Source organism: Pseudophryne corroboree, chromosome 5, assembly GCF_028390025.1.
Source record: "Pseudophryne corroboree isolate aPseCor3 chromosome 5, aPseCor3.hap2, whole genome shotgun sequence".
NCBI lineage: Eukaryota > Metazoa > Chordata > Amphibia > Anura > Myobatrachidae > Pseudophryne > Pseudophryne corroboree.
Genome location: NC_086448.1, coordinates 181,166,988 through 181,179,974, shown reverse-complemented (window position 1 = coordinate 181,179,974; position 12,987 = coordinate 181,166,988). Strand labels below are relative to the sequence as shown.

The 12,987-nt window shown below is 45.1% G+C and overlaps 1 long non-coding RNA gene across 1 annotated transcript; it reads right to left on the bottom strand.

Moving 5' to 3' along the window:
- Nucleotides 1–8,544: 8,544 nt before the first annotated feature.
- Nucleotides 8,545–11,126, bottom strand: LOC134928904 (uncharacterized). The gene is made up of 2 exons (XR_010178113.1): nt 10,809–11,126; nt 8,545–8,641 (listed from the first exon to the last, which is right to left on the bottom strand). It is a non-coding gene; the product is annotated as an uncharacterized LOC134928904 (long non-coding RNA).
- Between the last annotated feature and the right edge of the window lie 1,861 nt (nt 11,127–12,987).

The window sequence follows — 12,987 nt, the reverse complement described above, 5'->3', positions numbered from 1 at the left end:
TCAGCGCAGCCTAACCCTGACCCTCCCCTCCCGCAGCCTACCCCTAATCACCCCCCTCTGCAGCCGAACCCTAAACTTCCTGCCGCAGCCTAGCCTTCCCTCGCAGCGTAACCCTCCCTGGCATACTTATGTTCAGGATTCTGGCTGTTGGGATTCCAGTGTCGGCATTCTGACAGGTGTCGGGATTCCACCCCAAAGCATAAGTCAATATAAAAATAAGGTGACAGGACCCTTTGAGAAACATATACCTAATAAAGGGGTCTATTTACTAAGCCTAAATGACAGTTAGGAGCTGGTTGGCTGGCACTTTATCTCTATCCACTTTATCTCTGTCCAAGGCTTTAGTAAATAGACCCCAACCATGTTATACAGTCTACCTGCTTCTGAAGTTAACAGGGAATTTATGGCTGAATTAACTTCCTGCTCATGGACCCCGTACCAATACTGCAGTAAGTAGCCCTGGCAGGAAGTACAGATGTAGCCACCTTTATCTTGACTGTTTCTCCGCCGAGACGGGCGTTTAGTCACGCTAAGGCGATAGCTGAGTTTAATCACAGGTAGGCGCGTTGAGGCGATCTAGATACTCATCATGCATTACACATCTCCACCACTGTGTGGCTAATGCTCCACTAATCCAGTACTTTCGATCGTACAGTATAGCGGCGGATTGATCTACAGCTCTGGCAATACTGTAGGCGTAACGGGAGGCGGTGGAAAAAGTATGGAGTACTGTACTGTATGTGTATGGAGACGCAACTACAGTAATTGTGTAAAAGGAAGAATGTACAGTACAATGTATAAACACCGTGCTTTTAAAATATATGAGCGTCTGAGTTCGCTAATGCATAATGGGAATGGAGGACTGGCAGGAGGCGGAGGAAAACACCGTGCTTTACAAATGCGAGCGTCCGAGTCCTCTAAGGCATAAACCAACAGCAATGGGGCGGGGGCCGGGCGCTGTTTGCAGTACTTTCACACATGAAATTTGAAATCTCTCATGAGGCGTCGTGGGCTAGGGGTGAAGGCTCCCACCTCCCTCGCTGGGGGACCAGGGTTCGAGACCTGATGTGCTTTCTTTTTTTTTTTTTTTTTTCTGTAATAATACACTGTATTATTTTATTTACATTGTAAGACAGTCAATGGAAGGATGCACACAGGTTTCACATAAATCAAAGTACATCTGCAGGAGCGATTCTTTACGCTAAATGCACCTAAACAGCGGGAATGAAATGAGTGTATTCTGACGCTACCAACTGAGCAAAACAGTACTGTAGATCTTCAGCGTTTGTGTATTGCACAGGACCTGAATTTCCTCCCTGTGCAGGCTCCCAGGGGGGAAGGGCGATGGGGGTAGGGGGGAGACGATGGAAAATACTGTGCCTTTGAAATGCAATTACATGAGCGTCCGAGTACACTACGGCATACTGTAAACCAACACCAATGGGAAGGAAGTGCCAACCTTATTTTTAATGTGTTCCCGTGACATTCACTTTAACATTTTTTTTTTTTCTCTCCAATACAGTACTGTACATCCAATGGAAGGATGCACACAGGTTTCACATAAATCAAAGTACATCTGCAGGAGCGGGGCGTTTGTGTATTGCACATGACCTGCATTCCCTCCCTGTCTACTGCATGATCTGTGCAGGCTCCCATGGGGGAAGGGCAACAAGCTGGCAGGAGGCGGAGGAAAACACCGTGCTTTACAAATGCGAGCGTCCGAGTCCTCTAAGGCATAAACCAACAGCAATGGGGCGGGGGCCGGGCGCTGTTTGCAGTACTTTCACACATGAAATTGGAAATCTCTCATGAGGCGTCGTGGGCTAGGGGTGAAGGCTCCCACCTTCCTCGCTGGGGGACCAGGGTTCGAGACCTGATGTGCTTTCTTTTTTTTTTTTTCTGTAATAATACACTGTATTATTTTATTTACATTGTAAGACAGTCAATGGAAGGATGCACACAGGTTTCACATAAATCAAAGTACATCTGCAGGAGCGATTCTTTACGCTAAATGCACCTAAACAGCGGGAATGAAATGAGTGTATTCTGACGCTACCAACTGAGCAAAACAGTACTGTAGATCTTCAGCGTTTGTGTATTGCACAGGACCTGAATTTCCTCCCTGTGCAGGCTCCCAGGGGGGAAGGGCGATGGGGGTAGGGGGGAGACGATGGAAAATACTGTGCCTTTGAAATGCAATTACATGAGCGTCCGAGTACACTACGGCATACTGTAAACCAACACCAATGGGAAGGAAGTGCCAACCTTATTTTTAATGTGTTCCCGTGACATTCACTTTAACATTTTTTTTTTTCTCTCCAATACAGTACTGTACATCCAATGGAAGGATGCACACAGGTTTCACATAAATCAAAGTACATCTGCAGGAGCGGGGCGTTTGTGTATTGCACATGACCTGCATTCCCTCCCTGTCTACTGCATGATCTGTGCAGGCTCCCATGGGGGAAGGGCAACAAGCTGGCAGGAGGCGGAGGAAAACACCGTGCTTTACAAATGCGAGCGTCCGAGTCCTCTAAGGCATAAACCAACAGCAATGGGGCGGGGGGCGGGCGCTGTTTGCAGTACTTTCACACATGAAATTGGAAATCTCTCATGAGGCGTCGTGGGCTAGGGGTGAAGGCTCCCACCTCCTTCGCTGGGGGACTAGGGTTCGAGACCTGATGTGCTTTCTTTTTTTTTTTTCTGTAATAATACACTGTATTATTTTATTTACTTTGTAAGACAGTCAATGGAAGGATGCACACAGGTTTCACATAAATCAAAGTACATCTGCAGGAGCGATTCTTTACGCTAAATGCACCTAAACAGCGGGAATGAAATGAGTGTATTCTGACGGACTGTGCATCTTCGGTATTTGTGTATTGCATAAGACCTGTGAAGGCTCCCAGGAGGGAAGGGCGTAGGGCAAGACAGTGGAAAATACTGTGGTCAAAGAAAGGGCATATTCAAAACCAAGGGAAACTGTCACAAAGTACAGTTACTACAGTACTGTACGTTGAATGCCTGGAACGCACGACGTCTGAGACGCACGACGTCTGAGACGCTCATTGAGCATAAGGACGGTCATGGCTGCTGTACGGGACCGTCCCTATGCTCTGGGTGAGCTGCGTCTCCTCGTTCGCTGGCGGGACAGAACTCTCGCCAGCAACGAGGAGAAAGTCACAGCATACAGGAGGGCAAGTAGGGCTATCCTCCGGACTTACAACCGGAGGAGGACAGTGAGGTCTCTCCAGAGGAGATGGAGTGACCTCGTGAGGAGGACCCCAAGACGCCTGCAGGCCATAAGGGATTGTAAGTACAGTACATTACTGTAGATTACTGTACTTTAAGTTACTGTAGTTACAGGTACAGTACATTATAGCAGGGGCTGCTGTAGCAGCAGGTATCCGGTCTATACAGCACTGTACAGTATTTGTGGTAAACAAATGGTTAAACAAGGACCAAACATTAACCCGGGTCAAAAGGTCAATTTGTTTTTTGGCGTCGACCTAGATGGTGCGGCTTTTGAAATTGGTTGACACCAGTTACTGTAGGTTGACATGGTCGTTAAGTTGACATGGAAAAAGATCGACATGCGTTTTACAAAAACAATTGTTATTTTTTTAAACTTGTGTATATACAGTAGTTCTTTACAATCCACGTGGTCTACGATTGTGCAGTGTACAGTATCATGCAGTGTACAGTATATGCAATGTATCACAGTGTATCGTGCTGCGTAATTGCAGCGTGTCATGCAGTGTACATTCAGTATATGGTATTGTGCAGTGAGTGTAATGCATAGTGAATCACATCGTGCAGCAGAGCCGGCCTTAGGCATAGGCAAACTACAGTAGGCAAATGCCTAGGGCATTTGCTATGCTTAGGGGCACCAGCAGCTTCTGCTGATTAAAATGATATGCGGCATGCCTATATTTTGCGTGACTGCGGCTGTATCTGTATCTGGCTAGGGCCTGCACTGTCGTGCAGTGTACTGTATACACATGTGGTAATTGCAGTTTTTTGTGCAGTGTACATTGTATCATATTTTGCAGGGAAATGTGCAGTGTAATGTGCAGTTTGTCGTATCACGCAGTGCATACACTATGCAGTGTCGTGCAGTGCATTGTGTGGTTTAATTGCAGTGTGTCGTGCAGTGTGCAGAAATTTGTGTTTCAGATAGTACAGTGTTCTAAGGGATGTTACTTTGGCAGAAATTATTCTAAGGGATGTTACAGTGGCCTAATGTGTTCTGACGTGCATTACTCTTGCATAATGTGTTATAAGGTTCATGACTGTGGTAGATCTCTACTTTGTGACGTAATGTGGATATACTACTGCACTACTGTGACGTACAGTACAGTAACGTGAATAAGGTGCTCTACTGTGTGACACAACGTGAATCAAGGACAGTACTGTGACGTGAATACGGTGCTCTACTGTGTGACACAACGTGAATCAAGGACAGTACTGTGACGTGAATAAACTGCACTACTGTGACATGACGTGAATAAGATGAATTCAGGTGAGTACTGCATCATCTGTCATGAAATCAATTTATACTGTAATGAACAGTACTGAGATGGTTAAGGGTGGGAGGGCTGCATGCTGATGTGTGTCATAATGTTTATAAGGGCAATGCTAATGTGTGTTACAATGTCTATAAAGGTAGTGTTCTGTCTAATACCCTGGACCTACTGTACTGTAGCGATACTGTAAGTGTACTGTATGTCACATTTAGAAATGTGCCCCTTAAGTTTTGAAGACAGTACAGTACACTATGCCCTCCTGAGTGATTAGGTGCAGGGTACTAGAATGAACAATTCCATTTATTGTGATGTCATAAAGATGCTGTCAATGTTGAATTTCATTGGCTGTACAGTATGCTTCCATTATACTGTATATATATTTTTACAGGGCTGGTAGCACGACGGCACAGGAGGCGGGACAGGCGCCGCCAAGCTGGTAAGTATTGTCAAATACAGTAGTGTACAGTACATAGTGATTTCTATAGTCCCAACCCCCTGTCCTGACCATCACAGATAACTCGCTGCAATCCGTTAATGTTAAGAATGTCTGTTTACAAAACTAAATGTAAATATTAAACACAAAGTATAAATAACATTGTAGATAGCTGAATACCCGTGCTTCGCTACGGGATGAGGATGGTAAATTCCAGTGATAGTTGTTTGTTAATTTACGTTTGTTGGCGATCTAGTATACAGTACTGTATACTTTAAGCATACTGTATCTTGCTTCTCTGATGCAGATTGTGTAGTGGCCGGACCCCTTTTTGGTCCTGGATACTGTACAGTACATGTTTCAAATTGACAGCTTCACTTACAGTACTGTTATTTTTTTTCCCACAGTACCACCACCACCACCACCACCACCACCACCTGCTGCGCTGCCAGGTATTGTGTAACGAGAATTCTGGTGCGACTGTCATCGTTACACTACTGTACATGTGTCCTGGATACTGTACAGTACATGTTTCCAATTGACAGCTTCACTTACAGTACTGTTATTTTTTTCCCACAGTACCAACACCACCACCACCACCACCACCACCTGCTGCGCTGCCAGGTATTGTGTAACGAGAATTCTGGTGCGACTGTCATCGTTACACTACTGTACATGTGTCCTGGATACTGTACAGTACATGTTTCCAATTGACAGCTTCACTTACAGTACTGTTATTTTTTTTCCACAGTACCACCACCACCACCACCACCTGCTGCGCTGCCAGGTATTGTGTAACGAGAATTCTGGTGCGACTCATCGTTACACTACTGTACATGTGTCCTGGATACTGTACAGTACATGTTTCAAACTGACAGCTTCACTTACAGTACTGTTATTTTTTTTCCCACAGTACCACCACCACCACCACCACCTGCTGCGCTGCCAGGTATTGTGTAACGAGAATTCTGGTGCGACTCATCGTTACACTACTGTACATGTGTCCTGGATACTGTACAGTACATGTTTCAAATTGACAGCTTCACTTACAGTACTGTTATTTTTTTTCCCACAGTACCACCACCACCACCACCACCTGCTGCGCTGCCAGGTATTGTGTAACGAGAATTCTGGTGCGACTGTCATCATTACACTACTGTACATGTGTCCTGGATACTGTACAGTACATGTTTCCAATTGACAGCTTCACTTACAGTACTGTTATTTTTTTTCCCACAGTACCAACACCACCACCACCACCACCACCACCTGCTGCGCTGCCAGGTATTGTGTAACGAGAATTCTGGTGCGACTGTCATCGTTACACTACTGTACATGTGTCCTGGATACTGTACAGTACATGTTTCCAATTGACAGCTTCACTTACAGTACTGTTATTTTTTTTTCCACAGTACCACCACCACCACCACCACCACCACCTGCTGCGCTGCCAGGTATTGTGTACCGAGAATTCTGGTGCGACTCATCGTTACACTACTGTACATGTGTCCTGGATACTGTACAGTACATGTTTCAAATTGACAGCTTCACTTACAGTACTGTTATTTTTTTTCCCACAGTACCACCACCACCACCACCACCTGCTGCGCTGCCAGGTATTGTGTAACGAGAATTCTGGTGCGACTCATCGTTACACTACTGTACATGTGTCCTGGATACTGTACAGTATATGTTTCAAATTGACAGCTTCACTTACAGTACTGTTATTTTTTTTTCCACAGTACCACCACCACCACCACCACCACCACCTGCTGCGCTGCCAGGTATTGTGTAACGAGAATTCTGGTGCGACTGTCATCATTACACTACTGTACATGTGTCCTGGATACTGTACAGTACATGTTTCCAATTGACAGCTTCACTTACAGTACTGTTATTTTTTTTCCCACAGTACCAACACCACCACCACCACCACCACCACCTGCTGCGCTGCCAGGTATTGTGTAACGAGAATTCTGGTGCGACTGTCATCGTTACACTACTGTACATGTGTCCTGGATACTGTACAGTACATGTTTCCAATTGACAGCTTCACTTACAGTACTGTTATTTTTTTTCCCACAGTACCAACACCACCACCACCTGCCCACCAGCACCAGACTGGCACGGAGGAGGCGCCGCCACCATCCGAGAGCTCCGGAAGTGGTAATAATTATTTTTGTTACAGACACACTAGTTTCCTACAGTATTACTGTAATTTTTGTATTTTACAATACTTGTTATCTTTTACACACAGACCGCCTCGTAATTGATACGGAGGCGGAGGAGGATGTCACTTACGTTGAGTTGGGGGAGGAAGAGGAGCCAGAGTATAGTAAGTACAGTAGGATTTTCTCAAGCCCATTCTTAAAAGTATTGACCAAGTCCACTTTTATTACTTTTCAGGCAGGAATTCCAAACATGTACTGTACAGTATTTCCCTCACTGTGAAGACCCCTTTTCGCCTCTGTGCGAAATCGCCTCTACTTCAACAAGAGTTACTGTGCACGTGTCCTCTGTGTCCATCTTATCAAAAACAGTTCCTGTGTATTGTCCCCTTACTGTATACAGTATATTTGTAAAGGTTAATCATGTCCCCTCTTAATCTCCTCTTTTCCAATGTAAACATGCCTAGCCTGCCTTTCCTTGTATTCCATCTTCTCAATCCACTTCATCACTTTGGTCGCCCGCCTCTAAACCTTTTGTAGTTCCACGATATCCATTTTGTATTATGGTGCCCAAAATTGTGCATCCTACCCACCCTCCACTAGCCTAACCCTCCAATCATACTCTGAATCCACACTCTGCATTCTGAATGTCGGGATCCAGACAGCAGGTCTTTTAAATACAGTACTGTATGTCCCCTACCACTAGTCATTCTGCTCCTACTGTATTATGAATATATCTCTGCCTCCTGTAGCACTGTACAATTTTGTAGTAACTGTACTCTACTGTATTTTGTTTATAATATTTTTTTATTTTCCACTCAGTAATTATTGACAGTGAGGAGGAAGAGGAGAAGAAGCCCTCTCCCCAACTTGGTAAGTAAACTGCAGTATTGTACTGTACTGTACATTGTGTTAAACCAATGGGTTGGGTTTGCGTGACCAGCAGTCAGGATTCTAGCGGTCAGGTGACCGACAGTGGCATCCTGATTGCAGCAATCCCAACAGGGTGAGGTACGGTATCCTAACCCTCCTCCACTACCCCCTGATTCTGGCCTCGACATTCTCGTCTCTGTGTGCGAAATCTACTCTCCTCCTCCAATTCCTGACTGAATTTTTGCTTTACTGTATTCAACACAGAATACAAAAGTATATTTCATGGAATTTTTGCTTTCACAGGCCCTACACCAGGGGCGGATCCAGAAAAAAATGAAAGGGGGGGCACCATGACAGGGGAAGAGGAGAATGTCTGTGGTATCAGTTGTATTTGCACGCACCTTCAGCGCGCGTGCTCACAGAAAAGGGGGGTGGACTCACTAGAAGGGGCATGGCCGCGCAAGATATGCAATCCCGATTAACCCCACCTCTCGTTATAGTCACACTGGGAGGTACACACAAAAAACAAGGCCATTCCACTTACCTTCTTGCCATGCAGTGGGTCTTTTGTCTTCTAGTCGATGACCAATCCTTTCCGGATGACTGTTCCAAGTAATGGGGGCCTGGCTCCTCTCCACAGCCTGTGCATTATAGTCAGTTGTAAAAATAAAATGGAGACAGCATAGTTAAAAAGAAATGTCCAGCTCACAGCACTCCCCCTTCAATAACCTCCCCTTCAATAACCACAATACCCCCTACCCCACCAGTCCCTTCAATGTCCACACCATAGCACTCTCACAGCCCCTTCGATGTCATCAGTACAGTCATACTCTCCCAACCACAGCGCCTTCAGTGTCAACTCCACAGCACTCTCCCTCCCTGCAGCACCTTCCGAGGTCAAACACAGGTTTTTTTTAAGGGGGTTTCCATATAAGTACTGTATGTATAAATGTTATATATTAAAATATATATATACACACACACACACACACACACACACACACACACGCAGTACATATATATATATATATATATATATATATATATATAATCCTCAAACTGCTGCCACTCTCCAATAATTCAATCTGCTCCAGTACTCGAACATATAACATGTAAATGCCATCCAGGAACCGCACTCAGAGACAAATAATAGCCAAATATACGGTACTTCAAGCTGGCTATTATTTGTCTCCAAGTGCCGTTCCTGGATGGGATATCTATCTATCTATCTATCTATCTCTCTCATATATATATATATATATATATATATATACATACACACACACACACACTTAGTGTTCACTCTAGGATTTTTTTAGGGCAGGGTGCTGACCTTGGGGAGGGCACATTTTTGATTCGGGAGGGCACATTTTAATTTAAAAGGGCAAAATGATGTACATATTGTAATATGTATGCAGGTGTCTTAAACTGGCAGCACATTGTATCTTATGAACTATCCTGGGACACCTTCGCTTCAATCTGACAGCAAATTAAATGTAAATGTGCCGTCAGATTGAAGCGAAGGTGTCCCAGAATGGTTTATATAGCATTCATGTGCTGAAAGTTTATTTCTGAAGTGTCTCAATAGGGTTTATATAGTTTATTAAACTATATAAATCCTATTGAGACACTTCAGAATTAAACTGGCAGCACATGTTGCTATATAAACCCTATTGAGACACTTCAGAAAAAACTGGCAGCACATATTGCTATATAAACCCTATTGAGACACTTTAAGAAATAAACTGGCAGCGCATGTTGCTATATAAACCCTATTGAGACACTTCAGATAAAACTGGCAGCACATATTGCTATATAAACCCTATTGAGACACTTTAAGAATTAAACTGGCAGCACGTGTTGCTATATAAACCTGATTGAGACACTTCGGAATTAAACTGGCAGCACGTAACAAGCCTGAGGCAGCGGAAGGGAGGCGTGGCAGCACGGCGGGAGCAGCGGCAGCGTAGCGGGGAGGAGTGACAGCGCTGCGAGAGGAGTGGCAGTGCGGCGGCAGGAGTTTCAGTGCGGCCCGGTGCGGCAGACCTTTAGTAATCAGCAGGGTGGCAGGGCGGGCACAAATGGGCAGGACGCATTCTGACACTCAGAAAAGGGGCAGAGCGCAGGGCCCCGCGAAAGGCTAGAGTGAACACTATACACTCACATATATTGAGACCACCCACATGCATTTACAATGTGTTGTATAGGTAAAGGCATATTTCCAACGTGGTACACCCCCCCCCCCCCCAACACAAACACTCATTCAAACAGCAAACTACCCCCTCCCATGCACTCACTAGGTCTGCTCTTACCCCCACACAAACACTTGTACTGAAAACTGACTCCCCCACCACTCAGACACACACTAACTGCAGACTGTCACTTCCCCCAGACCCACACTCTAACTACAGACTGCCACTACCCTACCTACCACCCCCCCCCCCCCCCCACACACACACACACAGAAGACACACACTAACTGCAGACTGTCACTTCCCCCAGACCCACACTCTAACTATATACACACACACACACACACACACACACACACACACAAGACACACACTAACTGCAGACTGTCACTTCTAGTTCCCCCAGACCCACACTCTAACTACAGACAGACTGCCACTACCCTACCTACCACCACCACCACCCCACCCCCCCACCCCCCACACACACACACACACACACACAGAAGACACACACTAACTACAGACTGTCACGTTTTTCAGTCAGACCTACTTCCTGCCCTACCAAAAGCTTCACACTCTCTCACTAGACTGACTTGCATTAGATCTGATGACTCACCACAGTCACTGCTCCACACATCACCGACTGTGGCTATGAGAGGCTCCTCCAGACTGCCACTGTAGTGTAGGGGCAGAGAAGACAGGATGCTCCGCAGTACAGTAGCAGGGGAGCAGGTCGTTGCTGCACTAGGATGTGCGCAACAGCTCCCCCTCAGTCACCTCCTGTTATTACACTGAATAGAGAGCTCTAGATCTGCTGTTTAGTGCCGCGGCTCGGCTCTAATATTACTGATGGAGAAAGCAGCGTGTTGTTGCTGCTGCTCACCTTTGGGAGAAAAAAAAGTGCTAGAAATGACAGGGGGGGCACGGGCCTGTGTGCCCCTCCCCTGGATCCGCCACTGCCCTACACTGTCACAGGCGGTGGCGGTGGCGGAGGAGGAGGAGGAGGACCAGGACTCTCTGTCCCTCACCACACTGCACCCATTAAGTAAGTCCAGTCCGGTACATCTTGCCTCTGTAGAGCCAGTTTGAGCAAGGAGAGATTGATTGCTTCTTTTTTTGGTGGGGGCCCAAACCAACCAGTCATTTCAGCCACAGTCGTGTGGCAGACCCTGTTTATATAACATAAGGGTGGGTGGGAGGGCCCAATCACAATTCCATCTTGCACCTCTTTTTTTATTTATTTATCTTTGCATCATGTGATGTTTGGGGAAAATTGTTATAAGTGCCATCCTGTCTGCCACTGCACTGCCACTCCTAAATGGGCCAGGTGTTTGTGCCGGCCACTTGGGTCGCTTAGCTTAGTCATCCAGTGACCTCGGTGCAAATTTTAGGACTACAAATAATATTGTGAGGTGTTCAGAATAGACTGGAAATGAGTGGAAATTATGGTCATTGAGGTTAATAACACTATACAGTAGGATCAAAAATACCCCCAAATTCTACGATTTAAGCTCTTTTTGAGAGGTTTTTGAAAAAAAGCACCAGGATCCAAAACAAGTCCGAATCCAAAAGCAAAACACAAAACCCTAAAAATTTCCGGTGCACATCTCTAGTTTTAATAAAGTCCAGGAGGGAAACATTCTCCTAATGAAGACACTGCAAGCAATAGGACACGAGGATGTGCACGGAGACTGGAGGGGGGCGAGGTTCAGGGGGAATTTTAAGAAAAATTACTTCACAGAAAGTGCAGTGGACAAGTGGAATAGCCTCCCATCAGAGGTGATAGAGCCTAAAACAGTAGAGCTACAGTATTTAAACATGCATGGAAGAGACATACATAAGGATATCCTTACAAAGAAATAAGGATCAAATAAGGTTTGATGTAAAAAAAAGGTTAAAAAAAAGAGGCAGATTAGATGGGCAAAGTGGTTCTTACAGTATTTGTCATCAAATTCTATGTTTCTGTATGCAGACCCTCCAACATGACCCGCCGCACTGCTCTGTTTCTAGACTTCCCTCTTAATTTATGATTTCCATCACCTGTGTTGAACTAGTTAAATGATAAGAATGCTGTTTCTTCACAGGTGATGGCAATAATAAATTAAGAGGGAAGTCCAGAACCAGAGCATTTTGTACCTAGTGGGGCGGGTCATGTTGGAGGGTATGTGTATTTCCTGGAATGAACCTTTTTTTTTTTTTTCACATTAATGTTTTTTTTCACAGGCCCTACACTGGAACAGGCCACGGAGGAGGAGGATGATGATGATGATGATGCGGCTGCATTTAGTGGTAAGAATTATTACTGACATTGATCTGATGCCATCAGAGTAGCACTTTTCATCAGATTTTTCTGGCAAATGCGTAGAAATCGGATGAAAATTGTTTTTGTTTGAACTGGTGATATTGCCCATACAGTAGCAACCGATCACATTCCACATTAACATTTACAGTATCTAGTTACACTTACAGACGATAATACAGTACAGTAGGTAATATTTGATTGGTTGCTACTGTATGGACAACATCCTGTTCTAAAAAAAACACCCATCTTACTCAATTTTTCTCTCTCTCTCTCTCTCTCTCTCTCTCTCTCTCTCACCCCTTGTCACTGTCTCTCCATTCATCTCTCTAGATACTGTCAGTGATGAATTTCCCATTAGGCACGTACTGTACCTAGTGGCGGCATCTGTTTGGGGGCCTCAGTTGGATGCTTACAGTATGCTAATACTGTCATCCCAAAAATTACCACTACAGTAACTGCTAAATATTTTAAGTGTACTGTACAATATGCACAT